This window comes from Salmo salar, chromosome ssa06, assembly GCF_905237065.1.
Source record: "Salmo salar chromosome ssa06, Ssal_v3.1, whole genome shotgun sequence".
Classification (NCBI taxonomy): domain Eukaryota; kingdom Metazoa; phylum Chordata; class Actinopteri; order Salmoniformes; family Salmonidae; genus Salmo; species Salmo salar.
The window spans coordinates 77,660,723-77,680,597 of NC_059447.1; the positions used below are offsets into that span (position 1 = coordinate 77,660,723).

The following is a 19,875-nucleotide window of genomic DNA, read 5'->3' on the forward strand; positions in this document are numbered from 1 at the left end:
AAACCATCAGTAATGGAACTGGAGAGACTACTACATTACTACACCATCAGTAATGGACCTGGAGAGACTACTACATTACTACACCATCAGTAATGGACCTGGAGAGACTACTACATTACTACACCATCAGTAATAGACCTGGAGAGACTACTACATTACTAAACCATCAGTAATGGACCTGAAGAGACTACTACATTACTACACGATCAGTAATGGACCTGAAGAGACTACTACGTTACTAAACCATCAGTAATGGACCTGGAGAGACTACTACATTACTAAACCATCAGTAATGGACCTGAAGAGACTACTACATTACCACACCATCAGTAATGGACCTGGAGAGACTACTACATTACTAAACCATCAGTAATGGACCTGGAGAGACTACTACATTACCAACAATCCGTAATGGACCTGGAGAGACTACTACATTACTAAACCATCAGTAATGGACCTGGAGAGACTACTACATTACTTACACCATCAGTAATGGACCTGGAGAGACTACTACATTACTAAACCATCAGTAATGGACCTGGAGAGACTACTACATTACTACACCATCAGTAATGGACCTGGAGAGACTACTACATTACTAAACCATCAGTAATGGACCTGGAGAGACTACTACATTACTAAACCATCAGTAATGGACCTGGAGAGACTACTACATTACTACACCATCAGTAATGGACCTGAAGAGACTACTACATTACTAAACCATCAGTAATGGACCTGGAGAGACTACTACATTACTAAACCATCAGTAATGGACCTGGAGAGACTACTACATTACTACACCATCAGTAATGGACCTGAAGAGACTACTACATTACTAAACCATCAGTAATGGACCTGGAGAGACTACTACATTACTAAACCATCAGTAATGGACCTGAAGAGACTACTACATTACTACACCATCAGTAATGGACCTGGAGAGACTACTACATTACTACACCATCAGTAATGGACCTGGAGAGACTACTACATTACTAAACCATCAGTAATGGACCTGAAGAGACTACTACATTACTAAACCATCAGTAATGGACCTGAAGAGACTACTACATTACTAAACCATCAGTAATGGACCTGGAGAGACTACTACATTACTACACCATCAGTAATGGACCTGAAGAGACTACTACATTACTAAACCATCAGTAATGGACCTGAAGAGACTACTACATTACTAAACCATCAGTAATGGACCTGGAGAGACTACTACATTACTAAACCATCAGTAATGGACCTGGAGAGACTACTACATTACTACACCATCAGTAATGGACCTGGAGAGACTACTACATTACTAAACCATCGGTAATGGACCTGGAGAGACTACTACATTACTAAACCATCAGTAATGGACCGGAAGAGACTACTACATTACTACACCATCGGTAATGGACCTGGAGAGACTACTACATTACTAAACCATCGGTAATGGACCTGGAGAGACTACTACATTACTAAACCATCAGTAATGGACCTGAAGAGACTACTACATTACTACACCATCAGTAATGGACCTGGAGAGACTATTACATTACTAAACCATCAGTAATGGACCTGGAGAGACTATTACATTACTAAACCATCAGTAATGGACCTGGAGAGACTACTACATTACTAAACCATCAGTAATGGACCTGGAGAGACTACTACATTACTAAACCATCAGTAATGGACCTGAAGAGACTACTACATTACTACACCATCAGTAATGGACCTGGAGAGACTACTACAATACTAAACCATCAGTAATGGACCTGAAGAGACTACTACATTACTAAACCATCAGTAATGGACCTGGAGAGACTACTACATTACTAAACCATCAGTAATGGACCTGGAGAGACTACTACATTACAACACAGAGATGGAGCATCCCTGAGAGACTACTACATGACAACACAGAGCATGAAGCATCCCCTGAGGAGCACTGGACAACACAGAGCATGAAGCATCCCCTGAGGAGCACTGGACAACACAGAGCATGAAGCATCCACTGAGGAGCACTGGACAACACAGAGCATGAAGCATCCCCTGAGGAGCACTGGACAACACAGAGCATGAAGCATCCCCTGAGGAGCACTGCAAGGTTAGGGGAGGGGAACACACACACACATAAAAATAATAAATAATAATAACAAAAATTCCTGAACCAACACTTGCACAAAATCTCTTCCTTTCTAGCTCTGCCTCTGATAGCTGCTTCATTGAGGAAACTGTACTTACTATGACTGTGATATGTGGTTGTCCCATCTAACTATCTTAAGATGAATGCACTAACTGTAAGTCGCTCTGGATAAGAACATCTGTTAAATGACTAAAATGTCAATCAAAAATGGATGTGATCCAATGGCACACTGACTGCACTCTCTCACAGGGTCTTTAAAACAATAACGTCCCTCTTTCCCTACTCCCCTACTCAGCAGTCACCAGCTTTATCTAAACATCCTAATCGTCATCATACGTACATTACAAATCATTTTTTCCATTTTGATAGAGAACTTATTGCATCTGCTCATGGGGCATATCAAAATGTAGTCATGCAGCAAGAGGATCTCAGCTGTTACAATGTTTTATCCCCTGATGCAAATGCTCAAGTAAACACACACACACATGCACATATGGAGACTAAGAATACACACATTTGTGTTCAGTTGGCAATAACATGCCACTTCCTGTGAGTTAGCCAGAAGGGACGTTCTGTTTTGGTCCAGTGCACCGAAGAATTACAGCATTCAGCTCAGTTCTGCCATCCTGCACTACACGGCTGTCCACGCACACAGAATGGCATCTCTGAACCTTTAAACCCTACTTTCTCTGCATCTCTCTCTCGCGCGCTTTTTCTCTCTCGCTTTTTCTCTCTCTCTTTCTCTCTCTCTCTCTCTTTCTCTCTCTCTCTCTCTCTCGCTCCCTCTATTTATTCTCTCAGGCTCTCCCTATCCCTCTCTTTAAATATCTACCACATTCTCTCACTCTCTGTCACTCTTTAATCATTCAATTCTCCTCCTCTCCCATCCAGAGGTTGTAGTAGTGTAGTATGAGGCAGCATTAGCTGTGATGTGGAGAGAAAGGCCTGTGGGGTGTAGAGATTCATTTCAATAGCAAGTCAATATTCTCCATGACAGCCATCCTTGCCATTGGATACAAGACCTTCAGTCTCACATTTATCAATGTCAGGACATGGCCCGAATCTATCAATACATCAATTATCAGATCTATCAATACATCAATTATCAGGTTGAATATCACTCTCTGCGGTCGACACTGAGGCTGAGAGACGTTCCATCTTCTGGCCTCATTAGGTTTGTGTGAGGTTGATGCACCTTCGCTATACTATGCAACACAATCCCATACAATAAATTGGTTTTATTTACACACATACAAATACATGTGCCTCAATGGTGCACAGTTTCTACTACAGAAAGCTGCATTGCAGTACAGTGTACATGTATTCACTATGTGATTTATTTTGAGAAAGCAATGATAACAATAAATAACAAACAAACTGAAACACATATAGTAACTCAACAGTGCCTGCACACAATGATTTAAGTTACGTTACCACGGTAACAGAATCACAGAGACACTAGTGATTATTAGATCAGAGAATTTACTGGGAAGGGAACCAGATCAATTGTTGCTACTGTGTTGAACTGAACAAGACCTATACAAAATGACAGTTGGATGATATACTGTAGGGTACTGTATCAAGACAAGAACAGTATTCAGTGACTACATCCAGACAGGTATGCAGTACATATATGAGTGTGTTTGCTCTAGTAACTGAGGTGTGACATTAAGCCTCTCTATCACCGCCAGGTGAACAGAACAGTTGTTTTTTGTGGAATATGCTGAGTCACAGGATGAGCCCATAGCTGCAGCAGCACCCTCTCCTCCACCACCCTCCCTCCACCACCCTCTCCTCCCCACCCTCCCTCCCTCCACCCTCTCCTCCCCACCCTCCCTCCACCACCCTCTTCTCCCCACCCTCCCTCCACCACCCTCTCCTCCCCACCCTCCCTCCACCACCCTCTCCTCCCCACCCTGTCACGTCCTGGCCAGTATAAAGGTTAATTAGTATTGTAGTTTGGTCAGGACGTGGCAGAGGGTATTCGTTTTATGTGGTTCGGGGTGGTGTGTTTGTTGAAGGGGCATTTATTTAATTGATTTAATTTAAGTATTCCAGGGGTTTTGGGCACTGTTTGGTTTTCATGTATTCTATGTTTAGTCTAGTGTGTCTGTTTCTATGTTTTGGTTAATTGGGGTTGGGACTCTCAGTTGAAGGCAGGTGTTGTCTATTTGCCTTTGATTGAGAGTCCCATAAATGTGGGTGTGTTTGTGTTTGTTATTTGTGGGTGATTGTTTCGTGTTTAGCGTAAGTAAGCATAACAGGACTGTCAGTTTATCGTGAGTTTGGTTTTGTTATTTTGTATATCCATTTTGAGTTTATTAAATGTTCAAAATGAACTATATCAACTCTGCTGCGTATTGGTCATCTTTTTCCGACGATGATTTCGTTATATCGTCCTCCGACGAAGAAATCCCTGACACACCCTCCCTCCACCACCCTCTCCTCCCTCCACCACCCTCTCCTCCCCACCCTCTCCTCCCCACCCTCCCTCCACACCCTCCCTCCACCACCCTCCCACCCTCCCTCCACCACCCTCTCCTACCCTCCCTCCACCACCCTCTCCTCCACCACCCTCTCCTCCACCACCCTCCCTCCACCACCCAACCTCCCCACCCTCCCTCCACCACCCTCTCCTCCCCACCCTTCCTCCACCACCCTCCCTCCACCACCCTCCCCACCCTCCCTCCACCACCCTCTCCTCCACCACCCTCTCCTCCACCACCCTCTCCTCCACCACCCTCTCCTCCACCACCCTCTCCTCCCCACCCTTCCTCCACCACCCTCCCTCCCCACCCTCCTCCACCACCCTCTCCTCCACCACCCTCCCCTCCACCACCCTCCCCTCCCCACCCTCCCTCCACCACCCTCTCCTCCACCACCCTCCCCTCCACCACCCTATCCTCCACCACCCTCTCCTCCACCACCCTCCCCTCCCCACCCTCCCTCCACCACCCTCTCCTCCACCACCCTCTCCTCCACCACCCTCCCCTCCACCACCCTCCCCTCCCCACCCTCCCTCCACCACCCTCTCCTCCACCACCCTCTCCTCCACCACCCTCTCCTCCACCACCCTCCCCTCCACCACCCTCTCCTCCCCACCCTCCCTCCACCACCCTCTCCTCCACCACCCTCCCTCCACCACCCTCCTCCTCCACCACCCTCCCCTCCACCACCCTCCCCTCCACCACCCTCTCCTCCTCACCCTCCCCTCCACCACCCTCCCCTCCACCACCCTCTCCTCCACCACCCTTTCCTCCACCACCCTCTCCTCCCCACCCTCCCTCCACCACCCTCCCCTCCCCACCCTCCCTCCACCACCCTCCCTCCACCACCCTCCCCACCCTCCCTCCACCACCCTCTCCTCCACCACCCTCCCCTCCACCACCCTCCCCTCCACCACCCTCTCCTCCACCACCCTCTCCTCCACCACCCTCTCCTCCCCACCCTTCCTCCACCACCCTCTCCTCCCCACCCTTCCTCCACCACCTCTCCTCCACCACCCTTCCTCCACCACCCTCCCTCCACCACCCTCCCCTCCCCACCCTCTCCTCCACCACCCTCTCCTCCACCACCCTCTCCTCCACCACCCTCTCCTCCCCACCCTTCCTCCACCACCCTCCCCTCCACCACCCTCCCCTCCACCACCCTCTCCTCCCCACCCTCCCTCCACCACCCTCTCCTCCACCACCCTCCCCTCCACCACCCTCTCCTCCACCACCCTCTCCTCCCCACCCTCTCCTCCACCACCCCTCCTCCCCACCCTCTCCTCCACCACCCTCTCTCCACCACCCTCTCCACCACCACCCTCTCCTCCACCACCCTCCCCTCCACCACCCTCTCCTCCCCACCACCCTCTCCTCCCCACCCTCCCCTCCACCACCCTCTCCTCCACCACCCTCTCCACCCGCTGTTACTGCTAATCTCCCTCTCCAGCCACTGCTTCTGCTCTTTGACCGCTAAAAACAGCAACACTCGATCCTCTATCTATCCCTCCCTCCCTCCCCTCCAACCAGAACACGCACAACTTCAAAGAGACTATTTTTGAAAAGTTTGACGTTTTCTTTTATGTCCTGGAGAAGGAAAAACGACAGGCAGAGAGGATGAGAAGAAAAGAGAGATCTTGTTTAGCATGTGAGATACTCTTCTTCTCCAAGACAGAATGTCAATGACTGCTACTCTGCTGGTGTTCTTACCTTTACATGAAGGGTGTTTTATTCAAATAATGAATAAATAACTGACGATGCAGGATGCGGATCATCTTAACACTGTTACCATACAAAAGTCTCGTGTTTTTCTGTGATGCATTTGTCAAATGTTAATTCATGACCATAGTAGTAAAATTATAGAATATGAATATACTTTACATTTAGTAAATCTGCAAAGCTGCAAGCATATGAAGAGTTCATTTCCAAAGCTATATAGCCAACAATTTTTCACATTTGTGTTTTTTCAGATTGCTTGTGTGTACCTTCATGTGCATTTAAAATATTACTGTTCTCAGATGTTTAGTTGATAGATTTTAGATGTGTAGTAGTTTTGTTGTTGTTGCAAAACACAATATTGTTTAGCTGGAATGTAATGTCTGTATCATATTTGACTGTGATATGTGGTTGTCTCCTCTAGCTATCTTAAGATGAATACACTAACTGTGAGTCTCTCTGGATAAGAGCATCTGCTAAATGACTAACATGTCAAATGTAAATGTTTTGCATACAGATCTCATATTACTGTACTGATGTCACAATTGTATCATTTGTACCGTTCTTTATTAAAAAATGTTTCATTATTTGTTGCATTTGACTGTGTAAACCTAGCAAGACTACTTATTTCTCTGAGAGTGAGGCAGATACATAGCATTTTGCAAAACAACATCATTATTTGTCCCTCTGAAATTAAACCATCAAGTGATAGATTTTAAACAAATACATGTCTGTCATTGAATAACCCCATTCCATGATTAGATAGTTAAAAAACACATCAATCTTTTCAGAATTTCTTTAAACAATAAATGTGTTTTGGAATAAACTCTTCATATCTACTATGTTCAGTATTACAAATACACAACATTTCATGGTACTGGTAGTATGGAACTGCAAAATAGCTGGCTATCTTTAAATACATGCAGTTACTATCTGCTGGTTTCATGAATGGAATGGCCTGCAAGAATCTTCTTTCCCCCTCTCTCTCTCTCTCTTTCTCTCCTCCTCCCCTCCCCCTCTCTCTCCCCCTCTGTCTCTCTCCCCCTCTCTCTCTCTATCCCCCTCTCTCTGCCCATCTATCTATATCTCTCTCTCCCCCATCTCTCTTTCCCCATCTATTTCTTTCTCTCCTTCTCCTCTCTAAATGGATTTTTCATGCAGAGTTATCATTATCATTAATTTAGGAGACAGGAAGGCTTCAGAGCCATAGAAGATACATTTATTAGACTGCCAAACAGAGGTAGAGAGGAGAGGGGAACATTCCCACGCTGCCTGGAGAAGTCTACTCTGCTCATTAGGAAATATCAACTACTCATTTCTCATGTTCATTTCCTTTGATTGATCTGAAATTAAAGCCTGTGTTTATCATCCATGTGTCTATGATTATATTGATAACTCTCTCATACATGACTGTGATTATCCTTGTCTTGAATACATCTACTGTAAGACAAGGGTTAGGTGTTGCTGGCATAGGCTGAAGACATAGGTTGGAAGAAGCAATCATGGTTTCTAGTGAAAGCTAAGCTCACCAAAAGGTAGGCTGTAAGAGGTCAGGCTTGCAATTTCCCCCGTACAAGCCAGAGAGAATTGGCTTGTACTTTCCAATCAAATCTAATCTAATTGTATTAGTCATGTACACAGTTTACAGCAGGTATAAAAGGTGTAGCGAAATGCTTGTGTGCTAGCACCCCCAACGTAACAGTACAATAAGCAATATAATTACTGGAGTCAAATCAAGGAATAGTAGAACTAGTATGCATAGTAAGAGCCTGGTGTGTACACAATAGAATAATAGATCATGAATGTGCTGTCAAGTGTGACTGTGTTTACAAATGTAAAGTGGGTAGTGTCTTCTGGTTGTGCAGTTGAATAAATAGTATATACTTGTGCATGCATGTGTGTGTGTGTGTGTGTCTATGACTGTGTGTGTGTGTGTGTGTGTGTGTGTGTGTGTGTGTGTGTGTGTGTGTGTGTGTGTGTGTGTGTGTGTGTGTGTGTGTGTGTGTGTGTGTGTGTGTGTGTGTGTGTGTGTGTGTGTGTGTGTGTGTGTGCTTCATTACCTCTGCTAATTCTACTGTTAACACTGTTAACACTAGAATTGGCACTATCTTTGCTTTCTCCTGAAAATAGTATTCTGCATGAGTAGGGGAGACCAGGGTTGGTTGTCACACTTTTTACTCTTGTGTGTATTTCTCTGCACCTGTATATCTTAGAAGACTCTTTTCAATATTAGGAGAAAGACCAAAGTCTTGGGTTGAAATGGAGACCTTTTATATCATCATATCTTATTCCAATATGGAGTTATAAGCCATCAAACACACTCTGTCCACTTGTGACAACCAGCCCCATCGCAGGGTTGGATGTCACACAGAATGGGGTTGGATGTCACACAGAATGGGGTTGGTGGTCACAATGTAACTTATTTTTTAACAGGAAATGAAGCAATATGGCATATGGCCTTTCTTTGATTAATTATATTTACTAACAAAATTCATCATTTTGTGTCTTGAGAACAACATATTGAGTAAATGTGTTTGTGTATGAATGTGTGGGTGTGTGACAGAAAGAAATGTGTATAAGAGAGAGGCAATGAAGGGATCTCTTCATAGCACATACTGTATGAGCTTGGGATTTATTGTAAACTGGCAGTGGCAATGTTGATAGTGACAACCAACCCCACATTCCATGTGACACCCATCCCCAACAACATAATTGTTCATGGATACTCCCATAATTCAAACGTTTATAAAGAAAATTCCAAGATTTTTTTTTAAATGTTCACCTATGAAAAACACTAATTCCCATCAGCTCAATGTTTTGTCATGCTGACATGAATTTACCAGGTGGATGAGTTCTTAAGGATCAACCCCTTTTTTTCAATTTTCGCCTTTCTCTTAAATAATTATGAATAGATCCACCATTGAGCACAAAAACATCACTTGTTACAGAATATTTTACATAGAAATAACATCTGTCAGACAAACCATGCCTGACAACATGATCCAATAAGACAGAAAAATAGAACATTTAAAGGCTGTGGACATTGTGAACTGCAGTCAAGGGTGTGTGAAAGAATCAATGATTTGACAAATCTAACTGACAGTAACTCCGGCCCTGACGCAAGAATATGCATATTCTTGGTACCATTTGAAAGGAAACACTTTGAAGTTTGTGGAAATGTGAAAGGAATGTAGGAGAATATAACACCATAGATCTGGTAAAAGATAATACAAAGACAAAACCAACCGTTCTTTTGTATTTTTTTTAACCATCATCTTTGAAATGCAAGAGAAAGGCCATCATGTATTATTCCAGCCCAGCTGCAATTTAGATTGTGTCCACTAGATGGCAGCAGTGTATGTGCAAAGTTTTAGACTGATCCAATGAACCATTGCATTTATGTTCAAAATGTTCTTTCAAGACTGCCCAAATGTGCCTAATTGCTTTATTAATAACTTTTCATGTTCAAAACTGTGCACTCTCCACAAACAATAGCAATGTATTCTTTCACTGTAATAGCTACTGTAAATTGGACAGTGCAGCTAGATTAACAAGAATTTAAGATTTCTGCCAATATCAGATATGTCTATGTCCAGATATGTCTATGTAACTTACAACCTCATGCTAATCGCATTAGACTATGTTAGCTCAACGTCCCGCAGGGGACCCACCGATCCTGAAGAAGTTTTAAATGAATTCACACATTTTAACTTTCAAATGATTACACAACTCCATTTAGATTGGGAGTAAATAGCACTGAGACAACCAACCCGGTCTCCCCTAACTTATAGAAGTTAGAATAGTGATTCAAACCTTTACTTGTGTCCTTTCTATTTTGTTTGGGATTCACAGTGACTGAAATACAGTGTGCATTGTTAGGTGAAAATGTGGGTGAGTCAGGAAAATAATGACTGTAAAATGTCAATGGATAAAAAAGAAATGCGTCATTGCTGTTAGAGAAAGTAACGACCACCCATTAGTATAACGCTGTGGACTATTCACAATTCTGTTTCAGAGCATCCAATAGGGTTATGTTGTTGTGAGGGTGCTGTAGGACTAAATAACACGTTAGTAGTAGATCCTCGATAATATCGTCATACCGAGCATGTGCAGGCCTATCTGTTCTATTATACTACCTATGTCTCATCATAAAGCGACAGAAATAATTGTACATAAATATCTGTTTTAGGGGAGAAGCTGTTTAGAATCGATGGCTGAAATGTGATACATGACACGACACATGTAAACACATTCACAGGCTGTTGTTTGCCAAAAGAATACATGGCGATTTCCGTTGAGCAGTTACCGGTGCGCATGCAGCTGCCCATTACCAAGCTTGCAGAAGTGCCTCTCTTTTTGACAGATAGGCCTATCTATTAAAAGCTGCTGACGTCAAAAGCGACTGCCATCTTTGACTAGGGCAGAGCTGCTGCGTTCCATTGAAGAACTCAGGAGGTATCAACCACGCGCAGTGCCTTTGCAGCAATCCAGTCCATACAGAACGGGAGTGATATCGGTTCGTTGTTGAAATACTCAGACATTTCCTCCTGCTGACTGCAAGCCACCAACCACGGCACAGGTAGGAGAACACTTTAGATTTATCTATTCTATTATAACGCAAATGTTTTATTTTCGGGGGTTTTCACCAAAATATTTTCAGTACAAAATGAAGTACTCGGTTTTGAATTGTGAAGCCGTTTTCGATTGAGAGCATCGGAGGATATGTTTTGATAAACCCGGCATGACGGTAGGACTTGATTAATAAAGGTTTATTCGTTGACTTTTTGTTTAATTCGCATGCCTGATTTTGAAATATATCAATTATAGGCTATGTGTATTGTTATTAGAGAAAGGCATCCCGGGGTTTGCCTCTTTCTAATTACATGAACCTTGTGCTGTGCGTGTAAATCTCCACGAGCAGTCGATTTTCTGAAATTGAAGGATGCTGATGCTGTATGTGCTAATGCGTAAGGTGTGGGCGTTTTCTGCGTTTCAGCACCTTGGACAATGACAGCTGGGGCTCGGCTGCGCTGTTGTCTCTCTTGCTCTCAAACTCTCTCAGAAAATAAACAGACGAACACGCACAAGAAATTAAACAAATACACGGCATTCTGCTTTATTAGATATTCAGAACGTATTAGATATGACTTGTTGTGTTTTGCACCAGCATGCTTTGAAACGTGTGTATATTTAGAAGATTTTGGGGATTTTGCGCAGAGCTGGTTTATCACTCCCGCGAGTGAAGCTTAAGAGGATGGTATTTTACGACCGCTTCTCAAATATGGGTAGGCAACAGCCCACTGCTGATGCCGCAGTGGAATCGTGAATGATAGTAAGTCTATCAAATCAAAAGTGTGGGTGATTTAGTGCAGATTTAGAGCTTCATGTGCGTTAAAAATACAGTTGGGGAGAAACATCCCAAAGGGGTGAAAGAAGGGGTCCTCAATTGATTTAGGGAATGTCATTATAGTAAACTGCGCCAGAGTGTGTCGATGGGAGGAGGGAGGGGAGGGGGGTAAACAGGGGAGACACGACCGACAATCTTCATGAATATGCCACTATATATGTACGTCCGTCCGTGCTCGCTGGCTGTAGCCTACTCAGTTTGTTGCGTCAAAATGGCCACATCCCTGCCATGCCATTTAGGTGACGAGGCATCGGTAATTACAGTCTGTGTCTTCCCGGTGCTAGATGATGGGCGGGGGCTCGAGGCGAGAAGAGCGGGGGAGGACGGTGAAATCCGCACTATGACATCCTATAGCCCCCATCCATCCACACCATCCTATACGTATATAACCACTGCCTTAGATCGTCGACTTGTCAAGCACGAAGCATGTGGTGAAATTGACACCAAATCTGTTATGATGTATGTGCATTTAAATGGTCTTCTCTCCATCATGGCTTAATGGAACGTTGTTGATTGCTGACCAGACCTTTAAGGTTTGCGGCAAATTAGTTATTTAGGTCACGTGCTCCTCTACGTGCTCTTCTTCGCAGGTCGCACTTGGAAATACCCTTTTTAGATTTCAGCACTACGTGATGTTGGACCACCGTCGCATCTCCCCATTGCTCTACCTGAGAGTTTTCAGTCTCTTGTGCCATAACGTCAGAGGGAAAGACAGAGACAGAAAGAAAGAGACAGAGAGAGCGAGGAAAGAGAGAGAGAGAGAATATCAAAATGGAGAAGCTAGTAACAGGCCGTTAGATATGAGAGGAATTCAGCATTGAATGGAGTGTTGAGAGGCCCCTTGTTGAGCTGACAAATAAAAGGACATGCACGCATGCTTTCGGTTGACATGGCTGCTATAGCCTACCATATCGCATCATGCGGCTTCCATCGGTTTGACTGCAGAGCGTGGGCGGCACCATAGGGCTTTTTCCACGAGTAAATGGTGACTCATATACCATCACCCAGCGGTAGCGGTTGATTGTTTGTCGGAACAGCCTATTGTTCATTTATATAGCTGCTCTCATTCTCTCTCTCGCTATGTGTGTCTGGTATACCGAGCTGAAATCTATAGAATCAATCCAATGCCTCGGAAATCAATGGTTTTTGAAGACTTGCTGAACTGTGCATTGTGCGTATTGGTGCATGCGGCTATCCCTATTTTTTTCTGAGCATATACTCTCCAGATATCAGTAAATGACTGCCGACATTACCAAATGTCCCCCTAAAAAGCTGATACTGAAATGGACATTTGGCCAAGAAGTCCGTTGGGAGTGAATCATTTCAGAACATTTAACTTATATCACAATCTATATGATTGCAGTCTTGGATTAATTAATTCACCTTTTTTTGCCAAACATACCAACGAATAAATGCCTCACTGTTACTGATTGATAATGATGCTTGTCAACTGAAAGAAACATGGTATTGTACTGTAATTCGACATGCATTTGTGATGTACTGTATGCCTTGAGGAAGCTAAAGAATCGTGCATTTTGCTCTGCTTTTTAACAATATCATATCATTCAGTTTCAAGCGAAATAGTCGATGTCAGGGGGACTGTGTGTGATGGTATCTCCATAATGAGGTCTGTATTGATGTTGAGTAATGTGCTGTTCTGACCAACGGAGACTAGTGGACGCTATTCTAGGTTCATGGCCCTGGAAAAGGACTGTAGATTAGGTTTTCTGTCAGGAAGTACTGTATTTTGCATCCCAAAGGGCACAGTATTCCATATTTAATGCACTACTTTTGGCCTGGGCCATAGGGCTCGGGTCAAAAGTAGTGCACTATGTAGGGAATATGGTGCCATTTGCAAAATATGTGTGGGGATTGACTGTATTGATATCATAATCTGGCAATTTTTGTGTAGGCTATTATCAATTCAGAAACCTATAAGATCTAACACATACGTGGAAACATTAAAGTATGTCGCATGATAAGATTCAATCCAACACTATGTTTAAGCTTTTCAGAGTATGTATAGGCTTCTGTCAGGTACAGCGTATTCTGTTTCGCTACATAACACAGGCCTCCAGTAGCATCAGTTTCACCAAGAGAGTTAACCTTGCCTTTGACCTGATGACAGTAGTGGAACAGGAGGGGGAGGGGAGAGGATTTGGCATCTACTCTTTACCACAAGGGAGTTAGTCTCATTTTCCCTGAGACAATCGGTGTAGTAAACAATAAGACAAAATGGCTGCTGCAATAGAGCAGAGGAAGCTGTGGCGATGTCCGAAGATTGAGGACGTTGGCGCGTTCCCTCCGTCACTGCCTATGACACATGGCTGGGACACATCGATGGGAGAATCTCTCGATAACAAGTCTGCATCAGCCCTGGGACAAAGGAGTTGTTAGAAGATGTTGTATACCCAAAAGCCCCCTCGTCTTTATAGTGAAGATGAAACAGAGAAGCTATGATGTCACCTTGCGCTGCAGTTTTTGAGATAGTTGTATAATGTTATGTAGGCTTCATGTTATGTAGGCTCCATGTTATGTAGGCTCCATGTTATGTAGGCTCCATGTTATGTAGGCTCCATGTTATGTGGGCTCCATGTTATGTAGGCTCCATGTTATGTAGGCTCCATGTTATGTAGGCTCCATGTTATGTAGGCTCCATGTTATGTAGGCTCCATGTTATGTAGGCTCCAACTAGTGATTCCATCTGGCTGACAGTCATATAGTTATATTTCCTGCAAATGTCAGCGTCATCAACGTGGTTGTTGGTTTTCAATGTACTTTACTGAGCTGCATTGCACTATTCAGCTTTTCAATCAATCAAATTGTGTTTATATAGCCAGAAACCTAACCCATGGACCCCCACAGAGCAGGTTGCTAACAATTATTCATTGGTAATAATAGTGAGAGAGGCTGGAGTCACTCTGGGGGTTGTTCCCATCTGAGCTCTTCTTCTCTGGTGCTACTGGGGTTTTTCCCATGATCCAATCAGAGGAGGGGCTGATGGTCCTCAGAATTATGGAAAAGAGAAGATAATGGCGAATGAAAGGATTAATGAGAGAAAGAGAGAGAGAAGAGGAAGAGAGATTGTACCTTTAATCTATACTGCAATGACAATGCAACAAAACATTTAATCCACTGCAGGTACAGTAGTACATCTACTAAATGTTTACTTTCAAGTATAGATGGCCAGATCTGATGAGGGTGAATTATCCTTGGTAAATATCGTTTGTCTTCTTGTTGTTGGACCTTCTCCAAATCACACAGCACATATATCATAAAAGCTTTTGTAAAGAATATTTGTTGGTTTTCATAGACCTCATAAACTATCTCTGTTTTTAAAACATTACATTGGTCAGTGATGACAAGACATATGGTGTGAGCAGGCCTGCCAGTAACAAGGTATGACGCAGACTGCAACAGTAGTAAGTCTCGTGCTGCAAGTTGCTGTGACCACAGATATCATCTTCCCAGTCAGGTGTATGATGGAAGGATTCCTCTGTGTTGAGTTACGAGTCATACGATTGGTTGAAACCTCCCTGGTCTGGACTGAAGCACGGACATCACCATCGAATCCCTTCTTCAGTGAGCCACGTTAACCAAGTCATCTGGTCTAGTCAACATGAATGTGCTTGGGCCGTTCACCATTACATATCCTATAGTGAGCTCAGGTGGCTGACAATAGGCTAGATACACATTAGTATTGTGTTGACTCTGGGCTGCATTCAACACCATTACTGTATCCTATTCAGAAGCCAATGAAGCGTGGCGAGTCTCTGTTGTGATATTGTTGCTCTACCTTTGTCAATCTGAGGCTGGGTAATTTATGATGCTGCAGTGCAGGCAATGGGGGTTCTGGTAGATTATGCCAGGGTTTTTCTGGCTTGTAAACAACTCAGTTGTCTGCCCTAAGATTGGAAGGTTGGGGGTTCGATCCCCAGGCAAGTCATATAAAAGACAGTAAAAAATAATAATAATGGGACCCTATGTGTTTCTGCTTGGCACTCAGCATTAAGGAGATAGATTGGGGGTAAGGCCCTGTGATAGACTAGTATCCTGTCCAGGGGGTTACTTGTACATCACACTATAGAAACAGGAGATTGGCTCTTGCTGTTGTGAGCCAAGGCTACTTACTTTATTCTGGCTTGCACAAACTGTACCTAGAACTGCCTGATCAGAATTCATAGTGAATGAGTAATGACCCTCTGTCTGTATGCAATACATTGGCTTTATTGTTATATCACTGCCTGGGATTGGATCTTTCTCCTCTCTCTCTCTCTATCTCTTTCTCTCTTTCTCTTTCTCTCGCCTGCACTGATGCATGTGCGTGCACACACACATTTGATTTGCCTGAGAGATTTTGATTTGATCTAATCTGTGTGTGTGTGTGTGTGTGTCTTCGTATAGCCGTAATATGATAATAATGCAGATGTTGGTTCACTGAGCTAAAGCATCATGGGAATATAGAGAATATCAATTAGGGACAATTGTAGGTAACATGCTTCAATTTCCTGCCTGGCCAATCAGCTCAATGCATATTTGTCTTGACTGGATTTACACTCATAATTACTTATTTTTCTCTCCGTCTGAAGTCTTTTTCATAGTGGATTATGCACATCTCTCTCTTTTGCTTGCTACTAGTAACATGTAATTAATAGTAGGTTAGAACATGCTTATTACATGTATTAACACTTATTAATGTTAATATTTAACCAAATGTAAAGATAATCATGAGGGATTGGACAGAAGAAGAAGAGGAAGAGAAGAAGAATAGCAGTACACTCTTAGAGATCCTGTATGTAATTCAATGAGTGCACTAGGGAATAATACGGTGTCATTCAGACATAGCCATTATTATTAGATATTGTGAGTGAGGGTCTTGTCAGAATGTGTTTCTTGGCCCGGGGGCCCACTAATTGCTTTTTAATGTCTTTGTCTTTATGACTCCTCAAATATTTAACAGCCTCTAATGCTGCCACTTCTTGGCTACTGAGGCTGCTGTCGCTGGACAACTGAGAAATTACATTTTGGGGCTTATTTGACTGATTCATGGCAATTTTCCCCACATAATTCAATGTGTCCCAGATGACAGCCTATCCATTTGGGACACAGATAAATTATGTGGGGAAAATTGCCATAAATCAGTCAAATATAAGCCATGAATGAGTTCACGGAGTCGGAACATCTATGGAATTGAAACATCAACGTGTTTGAATGGAGCATTGTGGGGTAGGAATCTGAATAGGCTGTGCTACAGTACAAACACATTCCAGAGAAAAAAACATGATTAAGGGGATAATGAAACAAATCAATATTGATTAAGACAAAACACTTTGATTATCTATTACCACAGCATCAGTAAACCATCTGTAATTGTATCTGCATGTTCCGTTCAGGGATGGGGATTGGGTGCTTCAATGTGCCCCTTGCGATTCAATTCCATCAAATATCACAACATAAAAAAAGCATCTGCTGCAGGTTTCGGAGTGCCTTTGGATCTCGACACGATTTTATCGTCTCAGTCCATTAAAAACTGGAAGGTCATGCTTTTAATTCAAAACAGGCTGCCCACCCGTCTCGTAGGGCTGGGACAATAAACTGAAAATGATCGACACCGACCAAACCGACCACTTATTGTAGACATTTAGCTGATATCGTTCATTATGATAAGCAGCCTATACTAGAGAAATGTGAAGTTTAAAATGAAGTTTGCTAATATGAGTGATTGTTTGGACAATTGATAGCTACGACATTCAAACTAGCAGTAGTAGTTTGAAGGGTAATATAGAAAACTGGTGGACATTGTTATAAACTATTTATCATTATGGTGTTGATTCAGTCAATTTATCTTCAAATGGATTTTTGTCCATATCACCCAGCTCTAGTGTCTGGTAGAGTAGGTTCTCTACAGATCATATCCCATCTCTAGTGTCTGGTACAGTAGGTTCTCTCTACAGATCATATCCCAGCTCTAGTGTCTGGTACAGTAGGTTCTCTACAGATCATATCCCAGCTCAAGTGTCTGGTATAGTAGGTACTCTACAGATCATATCCCATCTCTAGTGTCTGGTACAGTAAGTTCTCTACAGATCATATCCCAGCTCTAGTGTCTGGTACAGTAGGTTCTCTCTACAGATCATATCCCATCTCTAGTGTCTGGTAGAGTAGGTTCTCTACAGATCATATCCCAGCTCTAGTGTCTGGTACGAGTAGGTTCTCTACAGATCATATCCCAGCTCTAGTGTCTGGTACAGTAGGTTCTCTCTACAGATCATATCCCAGCTCTAGTGTCTGGTACAGTAGGTTCTCTACAGATCTTTTCCCAGCTCTAGTGTCTGGTACAGTAGGTTCTCTACAGATCATATCCCTGCTTCAGTGTCTGGTACAGTAGGTTCTCTACAGATCATATCCCAGCTCTAGTGTCTGGTACAGTAGGTTCTCTACAGATCATATCCCAGCTCCAGTGTCTGGTACAGTAGGTTCTCTACAGATCATATCCCAGCTCTAGTGTCTGGTACAGTAGGTTTTCTCTACAGATCATATCCCAGCTCCAGTGTCTGGTACAGTAGGTTCTCTACAGATCATATCCCAGCTCTAGTGTCTGGTACAGTAGGTTCTCTACAGATCATATCCCAGCTCTAGTGTCTGGTACAGTAGGTTCTCTACAGATCATATCCCATCTCCAGTGTCTGGTACAGTAGGTTCTCTACAGATCATATCCCAGCTCTAGTGTCTGGTACAGTAGGTTCTCTCTACAGATCATATCCCAGCTCTAGTGTCTGGTACAGTAGGTTCTCTACAGATCATATCCCAGCTCTAGTGTCTGGTACAGTAGGTTCTCTCTACAGATCTATCGTCTCGTAACAGGTTGTCTCCTCCTGCCTCTCCCATAACCTCTCATTCCCATTCTTTCCCTTCTCTCCCCTCTCACTATTTTCCCCACCTCACCCCACCCCTCTCCCCATCCATCTCACCTCTCTCCCCCCTCTACCCCCTCCCACCCCTCTCCCCACCCCTCCCACCTCTCTTCCCACCCCTCCCACCTCTTCACCCTCCCACCTCTCTCCCCTCTCTCCCCATCCCACCTCTCTCCCCTCTCCCCATGTCCCTTGCCAACCTCTGCGACGGCCGCTCTTTGTCGTGTTTGGCTTGTCACTTGTCATATTTCCGAGGCCCTCCGGGGGCAGTCTGCTGTTAGTTAACGTTCCCAAGAGGAAGGGAATGAGCTAGTTTTGACCAGCCCAGCTGGGTGCCTCCCTGGCCCTAACCGTAACCCTACACAAGGAGACCGCAGAGGTGACTGCCTGCCACCGTCAGAGGGGAGATAGGGCTCCTGCTCTGCAGTACATGGGGAGATAGGGCTCCTGCTCTGCAGTACATGGAGAGATAGGGCTCCTGCTCTGCAGTACATGTGGAGATTGGGCTCCTGCTCTGCAGTACATGGGGAGATAGGGCTTCTGCTCTGCAGTACATGGGGAGATAGGGCTTCTGCTCTGCAGTACATGGGGAGATAGGGCTTCTGCTCTGCAGTACATGGGGAGATAAGGCTCCTGCTCTGCAGTACATGGGGAGATAGTATTTGTTTTCTATCAAGTACTTTGTTGAGCATTTGATTTAGTTGCTGCTTTCTGAAGGGCCAGCAGATGAGCGAGGTTTGCACCTTTGGGATGATTCCATTGGCTCCATTGCTTCTGGCACCGCAAGCTTTAATCAAACATAATGACAGAAAACATGTGTTATCACACTACCTCAATAGTACCTCTACAATATGAGTTTTGGTTCTGACTATTTCGGGGAGATTTGGCTGATTGATGGATGACAAGCAGGTGCAAATTTGTGTGTGTTTTGTATTGAGGATTGGAGGAGGACGATCAACTGTAGAGAGGTGATGTTGAGAGGACAATCAGCTTTTTGAAACAGCCTGTGTGGTGTGAGAAGGTCATGAATTCAAACAGCAGGGTCAGCTACCCTATATCCCAGTGTAAACAGCAGGGTCAGCTACCCTATATCCCAGTGTAAACAGCAGGGTCAGCTACCCTATATCCCAGTGTCAACGGGCTTTAGAAGAGAGATGACCCGATTTCAAAAACATCCTCACAATACGCTTCTTTAGCTTACGA

General features: G+C 43.9%; 1 protein-coding gene across 1 annotated transcript in view; it reads left to right on the forward strand.

Moving 5' to 3' along the window:
• Positions 1 to 10,853: 10,853 nt before the first annotated feature.
• Positions 10,854 to 19,875, forward strand: part of sn25a (Synaptosomal-associated protein 25-A) — a 31,992-nt gene continuing 22,970 nt past the window's right edge. Inside the window, 1 exon segment of the mRNA NM_001173949.1 lies at positions 10,854 to 10,930. The gene's annotated coding sequence lies outside the window, so the exon portion shown is untranslated.